Genomic DNA, 14,875 nt, shown 5'->3' on the forward strand with positions numbered 1-14,875 from the left:
TTACCCAGATTTTTAAAAGCTAGGACTTTAAGAAGCAATGTTGTGGAGACAAGCTGAATATATATTTTTTCCTCTGGGAAAAATTAAGGCTAAATCTATAAGTCTTTGTGCGTGACAGATGGATCTGAGCTTTCTCTATTTCTGTTTAAATAACCTAAAGTAGTTGTCAGGGAGTGAAAGTTGTTCCATGTTGGCATGTCGGCAGGAGCTCTCACAACACTGAAGCTCTTCCGTTTGCAGCCACTTAGGCGAGTCCTACCGGTGGCACAGGGGTAGACGGATAGACCTCCCCAGGTACGCTGCTGCCACCAGCCTCTGGGCCGGAGCCACCCGCTCGTCGCGATCCCGGGTGCGGAGGGCCCTCCCGCGGGAGGAGCGCTGGGCGTGGAGGGCGTGGGCCGGGGGCGGGGCGAGCCGCAGACTGGGTGCTCGCAGGGAGCTGTCAGTGTCAGGCTCCGGCGAGGGAGGAAGTGCTGTGGGTCCCGGAGGAGCGTGAGCCGAGCGGCCGGCGCAGCGTGAGACAGCACATCCTGCGCGCGCCGGGCCCGCCGCCCTCGGGAAGCGCACGAGCGCCGCCGCCGCCGCCGCCGGGGAGCCGTGGCCGCGCTCTCGAGCCCAGTTGCGCAGCCGCCGCCGACCGCGTCCAGGTAAACGGGAGGGGGGGGTCGCGCTCCCTGGGCCGCCGCCTCCGCGCCCCTCCTCAACCCCGCGGCCCCCGGGTTGTCGGCTTTTGGAGCCGCCGGGCAGTAGTGCGGTCGCGGCAGCCGCAGCCGGACCTTGGCCTCGGCCCCCTCCCCGGGCTCCTGCGTGCTCCGCGGCGCCTGAAAGCGGCCAAAGCCCCCCCACCCCCCGCCAGCTGCAGCCCCTTGCTGCGGCCCTCCCGGCTGAGCCAGGAGGCGAGGGCAGATGAGAAAGAGTGAGTAGTGGTGTCATCACCTTGTGGGCTGGGAGGGGCGTCCCAGTGCGCCCCGCCTCGGTTTTCTCCTGGGGAGCAGAAGGTTAGCGGCAGTGAAATCCGCACCCCTCAGGGCAACCAGCTGACGGCCCCCGAGGGGGGGGGAGCTGCAGAGGGAGGGGAATGGGTGCTGTTTGAGTACATTTTCAGCTGTCTGCAAAGCTCTTAAATGCTGTTGCTACCCGCCAAGTCGAAGGAAGCGAAGGTACTTCCAGCAAGGCATTAATTAAACACTCACACAAGAAGGTGCCCGTTTCTCTCACTGCTGCAAAAAAAAGTGTGGCTGGGGGATGTGTTTTAGTAAACACCTTCGCGGCCGCGTGCCTCTCCTTCCCCCACTCCCACTACCGCATCGCTCTGGCCTTATAAATCCGTGCGTCGTCATCATAAGGTCGGTGACCCTGGCGACACTGATGGGAACTGAGTGTCCGGGAGTCTCATGACTTGTAATAAGGATGAACAGAAACCCAGCATCAGGACAGGAAATTACTTAGGAAATTAGAGGCTCAGCAAAATGCAGCAGATGGAATATATTCGTTATCCTGGACTCTCCCACATCTAGGTAAGGGTCAGAACAAGTAGCCAGCCATTTTCTTGCCGGGAATGCCTTTCAAGTGGGCATTGTAGACTTATTGTAGTTCAGGGTTGTGCAAAATTGCTTGCAAATATGCCAGATTAGCAGAAAACATAACCAACAGTAAGGCATGGTAGCTGCAGAAGACATCATATGGGTAATATTAGCACAGATATGGGTGACTGCCTCTGTATACATTTTCACTGTGGAAATTATAGAGAAAGACGTTGATCAGTATTAGTAAATTTGAAATTTGCACTCAGTGCAAGTTTCGGCATGGAAAAAAAGGACCCAAACTCTGCTCTTCTATGTTTCTTAGTAAAATAAAATCATACATTGTTACCACTAAGTCATCAAATGTTCTCTTCATAGGAACCAACTCCCCAATCTTTCTTAAGGTTTGAGGATCCAGTGCTCCAAGAGCCATTTCTTTTAAAAATCTTCTAGCATCATCATTGGTATGTTTAATTAATATAGTTGGGGGCCCAATGCAGGCTTTTTTCAGCCTGCTCAGCTCTGGGCCCCATTCTTGGCCCATAACATCTTCCACATCTCTCTTTTTCTTCCCTGTCTCAGGCACTGATGCACCTGCTTCCTCTCTCTTGGACCTCAGGGTTGCTGAGCTTCTGCACAGTGCCCCGGAGGAGAGGGATGGTTCAGCCCCTCCCCACACCCAGCCTTTCCTCCTCTCCTGCTAGAAATAAGTCCTGAAGCATTTTTGGTGTTACAGGTCTATATCATTATGTATAATCACCACTAGGGATATGGGCAGAGAAGATAAACTCAACCCACAGAAGAGTGGAGCAGAGTTCTCACAAGTGGTGCTCCCTGGTCCCTAGTTTCTAGTGAACTGAGATGGTAAGAAGTCATCAGACATTTCTCATCATGTTTCATGCCTAAGAGGGGGCTCTATGAACTTTGTTCCCACCCCTCCTACTTCCCCAAATATTCCTTCCAGAGTCTGCCTTTAATAAGTGAGCCTTTTCCTTGACTCCAGTGCTGAGTCAAGTAATTCTTGGAGATAAAGCCTGGGTGCTCCTCTGTTCATATTCAAAACAACGATGCAGACGAGTCTTGTAAAATACATGCCAGCCACGTCTCTTAGCACAGACAGATGTGTACAGGCTTCATCAACAGTTATATCAGTGGGCCACTCATCCTCCCTGGTCACCTTGTTTCCATCTGTCACCTAATAGCATCAAATGTAGAGGTCACACACATGCATTGCAAACTTAAGTATATTCTTTCATCACCTTGTTCTCCCTATACTTTGCCCCATCAAATAAAACAAAGGTTGATAATAATATTCCGAGCACTTTAGCAGTGCTCAGTACATTTCCTAAATGTATTGCACTGCCTTTGCTGAATGTATTACATTACCAATACATTTACTAAAATGCACTTTAAACTACTTCTCATGTATTAACTTATTTAATCCTCACAAAAATCTGATGAGGTAGATATTATTTGTAATCCTATTTGACAGGCAAGGAAACTAAGACACAAAGATGTCAAGTAACTTTCTGAAAATTGCTCGGCTAATAAGTTGTAGAGCCAGGATTTGAACCTGGGCAATCTGACTGTACTCTTCTATAGGACAGTTTATACTGGTTAATTTTCATATATTGAATACCAGGCTCTTATGTTATCTCATTTCAATCCCTATATTAATCTTAGGAAGTAGACATTATTATCCATATTTTACAGATGATGAAAAACTGAGTTAAGTGATATACTTAATACATAGCAGAGGTAGGATTCAAATCAGGTCTGACTCTAAAACCAGTACTCATCCATTTTAGCTAGCGTCCCCTGTGAGAAGCAAAAAAGCTGAGCTTGTCTGTTTCTTTTGGGTTTGTTGCCCATTTTCCTTGTGAGCCATTGCTATTTCTTTTAAGCCTTAAGTGTAGCCATACTTTTTTGCCAGTTGATTGGTAGGTGTGGATGATATGGCAAAACCAACGTAGGACCATAGCTCTCTTGAAGTCAGATATTGCCTTCGTTCTGTCTCCTTAATGAAACTAGTAATTCTCCATAATACTTTGTGGATCTCAAATACCATGTAAATAGTTGTTCCATTGATTAGGGATCCCTTTTACTAGAAACTGTTGCATCTTCTACATTCCCTAGAAAATGTGAGAAAGTATGTTCTTTTGGGGACTTTGCTGGGACCGTGAACTTCTAGGGTTCACTTCTTTTGAGAATTAACTACAGTTAACTCCACTCTCATTACTCTGAAATTTATAAACCATTGCCCAGGTCCATGTAAAAACTGAGTCCTCTTGACTGGGAGCTCTTCGTTGGTACCCAGGACTTGTTTCCTTTGCTTCTCTGCAGGAAGCCTGGCCCCAGACTGTCAGCGTGAAGCTTACATTGTAACATAGACGCCACTACCCAGGTGCCAGACGAGGAGCCACATGTTTATAAAGCATCTCCTTCCTGAGTCTTTGTTTAGAGGAGTCTTCTTAAGCAGGAGTCATAGGCACCATGGAGGGCAGGCATATGAGAGTTTTCAGGTGGTCATTGAACCCGATATAATTGATGCAAAATTTTATGCATGTGTGCTAAATGCAGTTTTCTAGGGAAAGACTGGGTATTTGTGACTAAAAAGAGATTGAGAACCACTGGTTCAAGTGCACTGTTTAGGAAGGGGGAGGAGCAGCGGCCATTCTGCTGAAATGTGTTGGAAACAAGGCAAACTCTCCTGTTAGAACCAGCCAAGAAAAAATGTTCTTTGGACATTGCTGGCATTTCGCTACAGAGGCATGCTAGAGTGCCCAAGTCCAAGTACAACATATACTAATGCATGCTGCAACCAAGTGAGGTCTCCAGGACCCCAGGCAGCCCTAGCACTGGTCGCCATTCACTAGGCACTTACCCTTTTCACACTTAGGGTTCATCGACTCTTCCCAACATCCCTGTAAGGCTGACATTTTTATCTGCATTTGACAAACAAGGAATCAGATGATTGGAAACATTAAGCCACTCGGTCAAGGCCACATGAGGCCAGTTAGTAGAAGGGCTGGATTTCAAATGTAGGTTGGCCAGAGTCCAAAGCCTGTTTATTCTCTTCCCAACATATTTCGTTGTTTCTCTATGTGGGACACCAAAAAGTGCTGTTTAGTGTAGCTTTTTATTGTGGCAGGACGGAGAGTTCCTCAGGAACACTCTCACATGCTGATAGGAAAAGCCTAAATGTGTTATCAAAGGGGAACAAGAAAATTAGACATTTCTCAGCGTGGCAGAGGATAAGCAAGCCCTGCTTTCCCTTGAGGTGTGTGCTCATGCCCCACACATTTGAGTCTCAGGTGTGCCCAGGTATCTTGCTGAGCAGCAAATGCATAGCAGTCTACAGCCAAGCCCAGAGAGTTGATTGGTTGATTTTGCCGGGGTAGCTGCAAGACTATTCGTTGCAAAAATGAACTTACTTCAAAGCTGAGTTGTGCGGTGTTCTGGGGCTTACTTGATATCGTGGCTTCTGGAACACTAACTTGGTACTTAATCCTGGGGGAACCTCTGTTTACCAGATGACCTACATGCCCTTTAGTTTTCAGTTCGTGTCAATCTGGCGATCCTTCCCCATTGTTTCATTTTTGGGTACAGACCCGCTAATGCCATCAGTGTGGCAAACACATAAAGCAGAAATTTATGTTAGAGTCAAGAGCATTCTTTATAATAAAAATGAGTCTCAGGCACTGTAGAGGATGACTGCCTTTGATCAGCAGGTTGGCCTGGGAACAGACACCAGTGTGCTTCATTATGCTTCAACCTTTTTTCTCTCCTATAACCTTTAAAGGTTTTTAAAAAGTTTACTGCTCCCTCACCCCCACACACTTTAGGTTGGCATCTAACATTTTTATTGTAAGTTTAAAGAATCACAATGAATGTAATTTCCAGAATATTGTAAACTTTGACATTTAAAAATAAAACGATGACATCATTCTTTGAATCCAAATTAAAATTTAAGTGCTATACCCACCTCTATTTAAAAAGTACCTGAAGAAGCTCTTCATCAAAAGGGTATTTTTATACCTTGTGGTCAAGCATCACAGTAAGATTTGTGTTTCCTTTTTTTCCCCTGGTAATGGAGGTGGGAAAGGAGGCCCTGAATGATTGTACAACCACAGGTGTGTTCTCTGGTTGGTCAGTTTTTGGAAAGCCTACAGACAGAAGTTCCGGATCTCGAAATTATGATGTTATTAGCTCATAATAACATTCCTGCATGCTCTTTAGAAAGCCTCATGGATGCCAGCGGCACACAATGCCAGTTTGAAGAGCACATATTTATCTAGCACAGGTGCTGTGTGTCACAGGTCACTGCGGGGCCAGTGCCGGGAGTCAGGTCCATGGCCTTCGTCTGTGTGGCTCAAACTCAAGGTGGCAGGGCCAGAAAGAACAGCAGAGCCACTGGTCCCATCTCTTGCCCTCAGGCAGGTGACTGTATGGATAGTTGTCTTTCTGCTATTTAGTGATTTACAGGAAGAGATCTGCCCATTCCAGTGTTTTTAGATCACTGGTTCTCAGCCAGGAGTGATTGTCCTTCCCAGGGGACATTTGGCAATGTCTGGAGACATTTTTGGTTATCACATTTGGGGAGAGAGGGTGGCTGTAGGCATCTGTAGTGGGGAGGATCAGGGTGCCGCTGGACAGCTTACAATGCGCAGAACAGCCAAGGTTAAGAAGCCCTGCTTTAGATGTTCTGGTTTTCTATTGAAATCTTCTCTGCTGTAATTTAAGTCCATTTCTTTGGTCTTCTACAAGATAAGAAGAGCATAACATTTAAAAGGCAGCATAAGGGAAAGGAAAGAAAAAGACTGATATTCCACTGACTGCCTGTGTGAGCCTCAGTTTCTTCATCTGTGAAATGGGGCTAACAATACTTGGCTTGCAAAATTATTGTAAGGATTGCAGATAATGAGAGTACTGGGTCCAGTATGTGGTACATGCTCAATGCGTGGAAGATACTTTTTATTATTCAACAGCCATGATACCACTCTCTAGCCTTATCTTCTCAGGGACTTGTGTGATCTTGCCCTGCTTTGAACCAAAGGTATACTTTTTTTTTTTTTTTAATTTATTTATTTAATTTATTTATTTTTGGCTGTGTTGGGTCTTCGTTGCTGGGCGCCGGCTTTCTCTAGCTGCGGCGAGCGGGGGCTACTCATCGCTGTGGCGCGCGGGCCTCTCATTGTGGTGGCTTCTCTTGTTGCGGAGCACAGGCTCTAGGCACGCGGGCTTCAGCAGTTGCGGCACATGGGCTCAGTAGTTGTGGCTCGCGGGTTCTAGAGCGCAGGCTCAGTAGTTGTGGCGCACGGGCTTAGTTGCTCCGCGGCATGTGGGATCTTCCTGGACCAGGGCTCGAACCCTTGTCCCCTGCATTGGCAGGCAGATTCCCAACCACTGCACCACCAGGGAAGCCCCAAAGGTATACTTTTAAAAAGTGAATTATGCTATGTACCTGCCTCCTTCCACTTCAAGACACTAGGCTCCCCGAGGCATCCTTTGTATCTTCAGCAGAGGGTCTTACGGGTGGTAGATCTCAACGAGCTTTGTTGACCTGAAATATTAGCCAGAATAAATCCTACTTAATTTTCCTTTTATTATAAGATTTAATTCTTTCCCCCTTGGATTATTTTAATGTGTTTAGTAAAACATTCACTTCCTTAAATGTAACTGCTATTGCACGTATGGGCCCAATATGAACGTGGGCTTGGTAATGCCTAGAATTCTGGAAGCCTTGCCTTCCTGAATCAGGATCACATTGAACATTTCTGCTGGGGGAAGGGCAGTCTTGAGGAAGATAATCTTTCATTCTAGAAGTGACAGGTAGGATGGTTTGAGTCTTGTGTTTTCCTTTATGAGTCCCTTGGTCTAATTCTTTTGATCTGGCTTTGATCTGACACTCTCTGAGCAGGGCAGTACTTGGGTTCCTTTCTGGGAGGGGGAGGGCAAATTTTGATTCATTTGTCAGATTTCTATTTTATGCTAATATCTAGAGTGAAACCAAGAGTAACACATGTATTTTAAATAGCTCTAATGAATAAATGATGACAATATTTTATATCCTTTGCCTACAGTTTCCCTTGTAGGATACGGATTTTCCCGCTCTAACTTGAAATAGTACCCATTTCTTTGTTTGACAAGCTGGAGGTTTTAGTAATTGAAATGGAATGAAGTCCTCTCCTTTTGAAAGTAGTTTAGATCCTGTTGTGCACATATGTAAGCCTTTAAAAGTTGATCAAGTTGTTGAATGTTATAGTGGGCCCATGTGGAGAGGATGATCATGGGATTCTGTCTCAGATTCAGCTTGTGGGATTTTAGTAGTTGCTGGGTTTGGGTGGCTGAAAGGGTAGAAGGCCCTGTGGGGAATGTGTGTTTTGACAGTGTCCCCTTTTAAAATGAAGCGTGGCTCTTGTTTCACCATCTCCCCCATTAGTATCAGAATAGCAAGGGCTTGTGGGAATTGGTGTGTATTTTGTGGGAGAAAGAATAACAGAAAACTTCTCTGCTTGTTTCCTTGAAAAGTGTGACTTTGTTCACTTTCAGAAGGTATAGGTTACCACTGGCTCCGAAAGAGGATCCTCTCTCTTTGAATGTTTTCAGGCTCAGAGGAAAGTGAGAGTCTATTTACCTAAGTTAAAATGCCAAACTAAATCTCCCAATGCAAATATAGACCACCCAGGGACTTTGTAAAGGCCAGGTTTGTGGTTTTGAATACAGATTTTCCTGCTTCCTCTTTTAAGCTTTTTAATAATTTTCGAATGCTGCTGAAAAGTAATTGGCATATCACGTAAGGATGAAATCTCATATCTTTTGCCATGAACTTTAAAGGGGGGAATTGTACTCATTTCCTTTGAGAGCCCTTTGTTTTTCAAAATAAAGAAATATGAATTACTAAAATTTGAAGGCCAAGTTGTAGATTTCAGTTTAAAGTAGATAGAAAAGTTGGGTTACAAAACAGTTATAGGAGAGGAGAAGGATACTCTCTTCAAATGTTCCCTTTCCCAAGTACATTGTGCCTAGACAGAGCCATTTACCTCAGTAAACTGGGTAGAACTTTGCTTTGGGGGATGGGCGAGGGTATTGGAAACATCACCTCAGTTAAGAAACAAAATTCAACTGAGTAAATTTTAAAAATCTTATTGGGTTTTTTTTCAGCAAAATATGAATTGGGTAGCGTCCCATCTAGCAGATAGAAAGGAGCTCTGAAGAGCTTTACAAAATGGAAGACTTTTGTAGGCAGAAGGGGGCAAGACAAGGAAGTTACTAGGGAAAGAGTGGATTGTTTGTGGCAAGGTCACCTTCCTTTAGGGGATGGCAGGGTCTACGAGGCAGATTACCTGCCTAGTGCTGATCAGTAATTCCGGATACACCAGTTTAAGTTTCTACTCCCAGGAGAGGTTGAAACTGTAATTAAGTTAGGTATTAAGACTCAGTTTGGTGATGTGGGTTAGCACAAGTGACTCTGTTTGGGGCCTGTTGTCTTTCTCTCTCTCTTTTTTTAAATAACAATTCCTGCCTTTTGATCAGACTGTTAGCTTTACTGAGAGATGTGATCAAAATTTAAGGCATTAGCACCACTCCCAGCTACCGCTCTGAAGTTCTCATGTTTTTTTTTTTTTCAATCATCCTCTCTGTGGTATTCACGGGTCACAACTTCAAGTTCACATTTTTTACATCGGTCATTTTCTTTGCTTCTTTTCTGAAATTCCAGTCTTAGAGAGATCATTTGCTTGGTGGTTGGCTGCTGTGAACATGCATTTAAAGCTTCTGTGAGAATACATCGTGCCAGGGAGATTACTATGATTGTTATAAACAGGACAGTTCCCAATGTCTGGAGTGCACTTCAGAGCCATGGTCCTCAAGACCCAACTGATCAAAATCTATTAAGTCAAAGAAAGACCCCATTGAAATAGTCACTTTCTTAAGCCAACTGACTTGCTCAGTGATCTTGTATAGCTGAGTTTCAACTTCCCCAGAAGTGTTAATACGGGTACAACAGGTGGTGTTGACCATGGCACAGACACCTAGTTCAGCTAAAAGACAATCAAGGGCTATCCTATTATCAGGAACAACCTTGGCCAGAGAGTCTAAGGATTTTTCTTGGGCAGCTCTTGCTTTAGAAGTGGATTCTGCAATGTTTTCAAGAGTTAAGGAGAGATTCTTGATCATAGCTTCATTTGTACTCACTCTGAACCAGGAAAGTAGGGACCTGCCAACAGAAGCAAATCCGGAATCATGAGCACCTTCTGGTAGGTCTTTTCTAACTCAATGTTGTAAATTCAGGGAAGGTGACCAATGAGCTGTGTCAGTCTGTGAACAGTTAGGGGCACAGTTAGGTTACCTAAGAGGCATTGCCCAGTTATATGCCAGCCATCCAGGCACTCGTAGGCCCAAGAACCACTACAGACAAAGGTAAATCCTGAGGGGGCACAAACCGCTCCCGCTAATGTGGCACTCTTGATGAATTCATTCGAAGGGATTGTTGCACTTACCCATTCAAGGCAAGGGTCAGTTAGGTTTCCAGTGCATTTGGGAGGTAAATCTCCTAACCTGAAATAAAAAGTTGATCTAAATTCCTTGCAGAAATGGGTGCTGCTGGTGAGACCTTTTCATGATTGGGGGAAGATCTGACTTAGATAATCATAAGAATGTGAGTGTGCAAATGTACTACAGTTTGTGTAGGTGTTTGTGTCTAGTTGGTCAAGTAGAGTTATCAGTGGAGAAAGTTAAAACAAGCACTGGCTATAAAAGTTGGACTCTGCAAGTGCCTTCTAAGGGGAGTCAATTATAGTTTGTGGTGACGTTGGGAATAGAAGAATAATTGGTCACAGGGAGGACTAGGGGGTCTCCAGCATCATGGACAGATCAGAGATTTTGATGACAAATGCAACAGTCTGAAAGATTATCCCCCTTCACAATGGCCTGGAAGATAACAGATGATGGCATTATCTTTCCAGGCCAATGCCAGGGTGAAGGAAAGACAGGGAAGAAGAAAGGGGTTTATGTTTACTTGAAGTATGAAGTCTTGATCTGGTGTTTGGTAGAAGCAGTCTATCTTGATGTTGGCTACTTCTCTTCCTAGTCAGTTTGATTTGCAGGTCTCCAGTGTTTGTACAGGACCAGATATCAGGTGGAGCCTTCTTAAGCTTTGAGATATGTACCCAGGGTTCAGTGCCTTTTAGTTTTGCAATGGTGTCAGCAGTCAGGAGCACTTGGTAAGGTCCCTTCCAACTGAGTTCAAGAGCTGTCTTCCTCTGATGATGTTTCCAGAATACCCAGTCACCAGGCTCCATACTGTGGCCAACAGGATCCTTTGAATTGGGATCTGGGAGAGCTTTTTTTTTTTTTCTTTGTTTTCTTTTTTATTTTTTTTTATTCGGCATGTGGGATCTTCCCAGACCAGGGCTCGAACCCGCGTCCCCCGCATTGGCAGGCAGACTCTCAACCACTGTGCCACCAGGGAAGCCCCCTGGGAGAGCTTTTTTAAATCTGTTGGCGATAAGCTTCAACATAAGACATTAAAGACTTACAATAGCTGGTCATGTTAATGTGAAATAACAAGGGATCAACAGAAAATTTGTGCACAGTAGACATTGGTCTGCTGGTGACTATCTCATGTGCAGTAAGTTTATGTTTCCCAAAAGGGCTACTGCGAACAGTCAGCAAAACCAGAGTCAATACCTTAGGCCAAGGGAGTCTAACAATTTGAGCAAGTTTGGAGATTTTGAATTTGAGGATCCATTACTTCTCTCACCCTTGCCTGATGATTGAGCGTTATAGGGACAGTGACGATTTCAAGAAGTTTACAAGGTTTTGTTAAAGCTTATATGATTTGCGCAGTGAAGTGGTTACCTCAGTTGCTGAAGATTGTGGAAGGTACACCTCAAATGGGAAACACGGTTTCTAACAGTTTCTTTGCCACTGTGAAGGCATCAGCCTTGCAGCAGGGGAAGGCTTCAACCCATGCAGAAAACATACATACGATAAGAAGAACATATTGATAACTCATGCTAAGTGGCAGTTGAATGAAGTCCAGCTGCAGGTGTTCAAAGGGTCCAGAGGGAGGAGGTTTGTGGCCTCTGGGAACAGACATAGTTTTTTCAGGATTATGGACCTGACAGGTCAGACATTGGTGGTAAACTGTTTTTATAATTTTATAGAAGGCCCTTCACCAGTGTTTATTCATGATTTCAGTCATCTTAATTGCACCATGGTGGGTGAAGGAATGCAAAAACCGAAAAATGCGGTTTGCCAGGGAGTCAGGAAGAGCCAGGCACCATCCTGGGTTTCCTGTAGCCCTGACCGGTCATTGAATTTACAGCCATTGTTTGCCCATCATGATTTCTCTGACTCAGAAGCAGGCTGTTGCCTGTTGCAAGGACATCGGGGTGGCAGAAGTCTGGAACAAGGGCTCATTTTTTTTTTTTTTTAATTAATTAATTAATTTTGGCTGCATTGCGTCTTCGTTGCTGTGTGCAGGCTTTCTCTAGTTGTGGTGAACTGGGGCTACTCTTTGTTGCAGCGTGCGGGCTTCTCATTGTGACGGCTTCTCGTTGACAGGACGTGGTGTCACGAAATGGGATGTTATTACCTCGAGGTCTTGGGGCTCACCTTCTTCAGGCAGGGGTAGTGACGTAGCAGGATTAAGGACCTTATAATGTTTCGATGCAATTTAGGTGGTGAAAGCAGAAGGATCTCATAGGAGGTTAGTCTGTTTGCAGAGAAATGTTGAGTCAATTCAGAATTAAGAAGACCTTGGACAATATGTGGAGTTTGTAAGTAAATGTCATTTCCTAGGGTTAAATCTGCTGAGGCTTCTGCTAACTTTGCAGCTACAGCCTTAAGGCAGTTGGGATAGGTACGAGCAACTGCATCAAATTGTGTGCTGTAATAAGCACTAGGCCTATGCTTACCATGTTCTTGTGTGAGCATTCCCCAGGGCTTGGTTATCTCTTCCATGTACAAATAAGGGGAATGGTTTTGACGTTGGGCGGCCCTGGGGCAGGCAGTTCTTGCAGCACTTGTTTTAGTTTGATAAAGGCCTGCTCATGTTTATCTTCCCCAGGAACTGGTTCAGGGACTGAGTTTTTAGTGAGTTCATAGAGCAGGAAAGCCATGAGAGAAAAATTAGGAACTGCAAAAATTAGTCTGCAATAACCAGCCAGGCCTAGGAATCCACAAAGTTGTCGCTTAGGTGTTGGCCTAGGGAATTCTTGGATTAGCTTAATTCTTTTTGGAGACAGCTGGATTCCTTCAGCGCTTAGATTATGACCTAGGTAATGGGTAGTGTCTAGAGATAATTGTAATTTTTCCTTGGAGACTTTATGTCCTTTTTTAGCTAACTGTTGTAGCAAATAAGTGGAATTCTTTATGGATGCCTCTTTGGTAACTGAATATAGCAAAAGGTCATCTGTATTCTTACTGTAGAAGGGTTGATTTCCTAGGAACCTGGAGTGTACATAAATCTTGGTGGAACACTTGGGAAAAATCAGAAGGGGCCTCAATGAACCCTTGAGGCATGCCTGTCCAGGTATATTGTTGATTGTTCCAAGTAAAGATGCATAGATAGTGGCTGTTGGAGTCCCCAGGGATGCCGAAGAAGACAAAGCTCCACAAGGGTGAACCATCTTGAGTCTGATGGAACTTGTGACAAAGGATTTTGGGGAATGGAACAACTGGAAAATGGGGAATCTTGTTAATAGCTCTCAAGTCCTGGACAAATCGCCATCCCCACCCATTAGGTTTTGGGACTGACAAGACCAGGTGTTACAGGGGCTGGTACAGGGAATGGTTAGCCCCTGCGTGAATTGGTCTTCTGTTATTGGTATGAAGCCTTGTGTGGTCTTAGGTTTTAATGGATATTGAGGCAGTTTAGGAAGAGGTTTAGTTATGTCTCTCCGAATTTTTATAGGCTCTGCACTTCTTATTCTCCCAGTGTCAGTGTTAGAGGTAGCCCACAGATTTTCAGGCACCTCGATTCAGTTAGAGGTCTTTTGCTGGAATTCTTCCTCTTCTGTATCAAGGACAGATTGTAAAGAACATAAAAGATCAGGTTCCGGTTGGTCAGGACATTCTAAGGTGAGGTCTCCATTAGAAGCAAGATTTATTAGCTCTTTTAATTTAGAAAGGAGATCGCTACCTAATAGATTGACTACAGCTGTATCACAGAGCAAAAAGGAATGTTTTTCAGTGAAAGGTCCCAGAGTCATTTGTACTGATTGAGATAGAATTTTATTAGATACCCACTGTGGAAACTTCTTTTTCACTCCAAGGCATTTGTTGTCCTCTGGGATTTAAAGTAGAGAGTGTAGCTCTGGTATCTATCACAATTTGGCAAGGTTTCCCATTAAATTTTAATTTCCCCTTGGCTATGTAAAGGAATTACTAGTGGCAGTTTACCAGAGAATCTGTCGGAGTCCTGTCAACTCTTGGAGGGGCCCATATGAGGGCCCCCGTTTGGGGGAAGATATGAGAGAATTTAAGTTGATGTTGAAGAATTTTTACAGGATCAATGGGAGCAATCTTTATTCCAGTACCCCAGTTGATTACAATTGAGACATGGATCCCTAGGCCAATGTTTTGATGATGGACCCTCTTGGAGGGTGCAGTGTGGGAGGCCCTGGTATTATTTTAGGTCTCTGGCCTTGGAACTGTTGTAGTTGTAAAGGCTAATAGTTTGGCAGACTTTTGTTTACGGTCTTATTCCAAAGTCCTTTCAAAGTGCTCAGCAGGGGTCATGGGTTCAGTCAAACCAGTGGCCTCCCGTCCTATTTTCTGCCTTTTTATCAATCTGCTAATCTCAGGAGATAATCCATTTACAAGTTGGGCAACTAGAGCAGGTTGGGTGACATCATTTATGGTATGGAACCCAGGATGCCTTAGGAAGAGAGCTTCCAGTTGGGTTTTAAAGTCGGCCACAGATTCATTTTTTGTTTGCATGTTTGAATAACAGACCAATCATCGCGGGCAAGGAAGACTCTAGGAATGGCTATTAGAAGATCAGCTGCATTGTGCAAGCTTTTTCTGCTCCATAAGGGGACCGTGATGAAGATCGAGGATCTCGAATATCATCAGTAGGGTTACGCCATCCTGCTTCTTGCATACAATTTTGGGCTTCACCAGGTCCTACCAGCATGTGCACGAGCTGATAAAAATCTGGCAGCCCCAGATCATAGTCTCCAATGAGGACTCTAAATACTTCAGAAAACTTTTGGGGATCCTCCGTGGGTTTAGGAAATTCTTTAATTATGGTCCTTGGCTTGGTCTTTGTCCGAGGAGTGAAAGATACCTGGGGAGGATCTCCTGCAGCCTTGGGTGGGTGGTTTATTTTAAAAGGTGACTGT

General features: G+C 44.6%; 1 protein-coding gene across 4 annotated transcripts in view; it reads left to right on the forward strand.

Annotated features, from left to right (window-relative positions):
- Window positions 1-465: 465 nt before the first annotated feature.
- DYNC1I1 (dynein cytoplasmic 1 intermediate chain 1) overlaps window positions 466-14,875 on the forward strand; it is a 342,609-nt gene continuing 328,199 nt past the window's right edge. For 2 of the 4 annotated variants that reach the window (XM_059933890.1, XM_059933891.1), the window contains exon 1: window positions 466-647. The gene's annotated coding sequence lies outside the window, so the exon portion shown is untranslated. The remainder of the gene's footprint in view (window positions 648-14,875) is intronic. The other 2 variants (XM_059933887.1, XM_059933888.1) reach the window with 1 other exon arrangement.

The sequence above is a fragment of the Balaenoptera ricei genome, chromosome 9, assembly GCF_028023285.1.
Source record: "Balaenoptera ricei isolate mBalRic1 chromosome 9, mBalRic1.hap2, whole genome shotgun sequence".
In the NCBI taxonomy this organism is placed as follows: domain Eukaryota; kingdom Metazoa; phylum Chordata; class Mammalia; order Artiodactyla; family Balaenopteridae; genus Balaenoptera; species Balaenoptera ricei.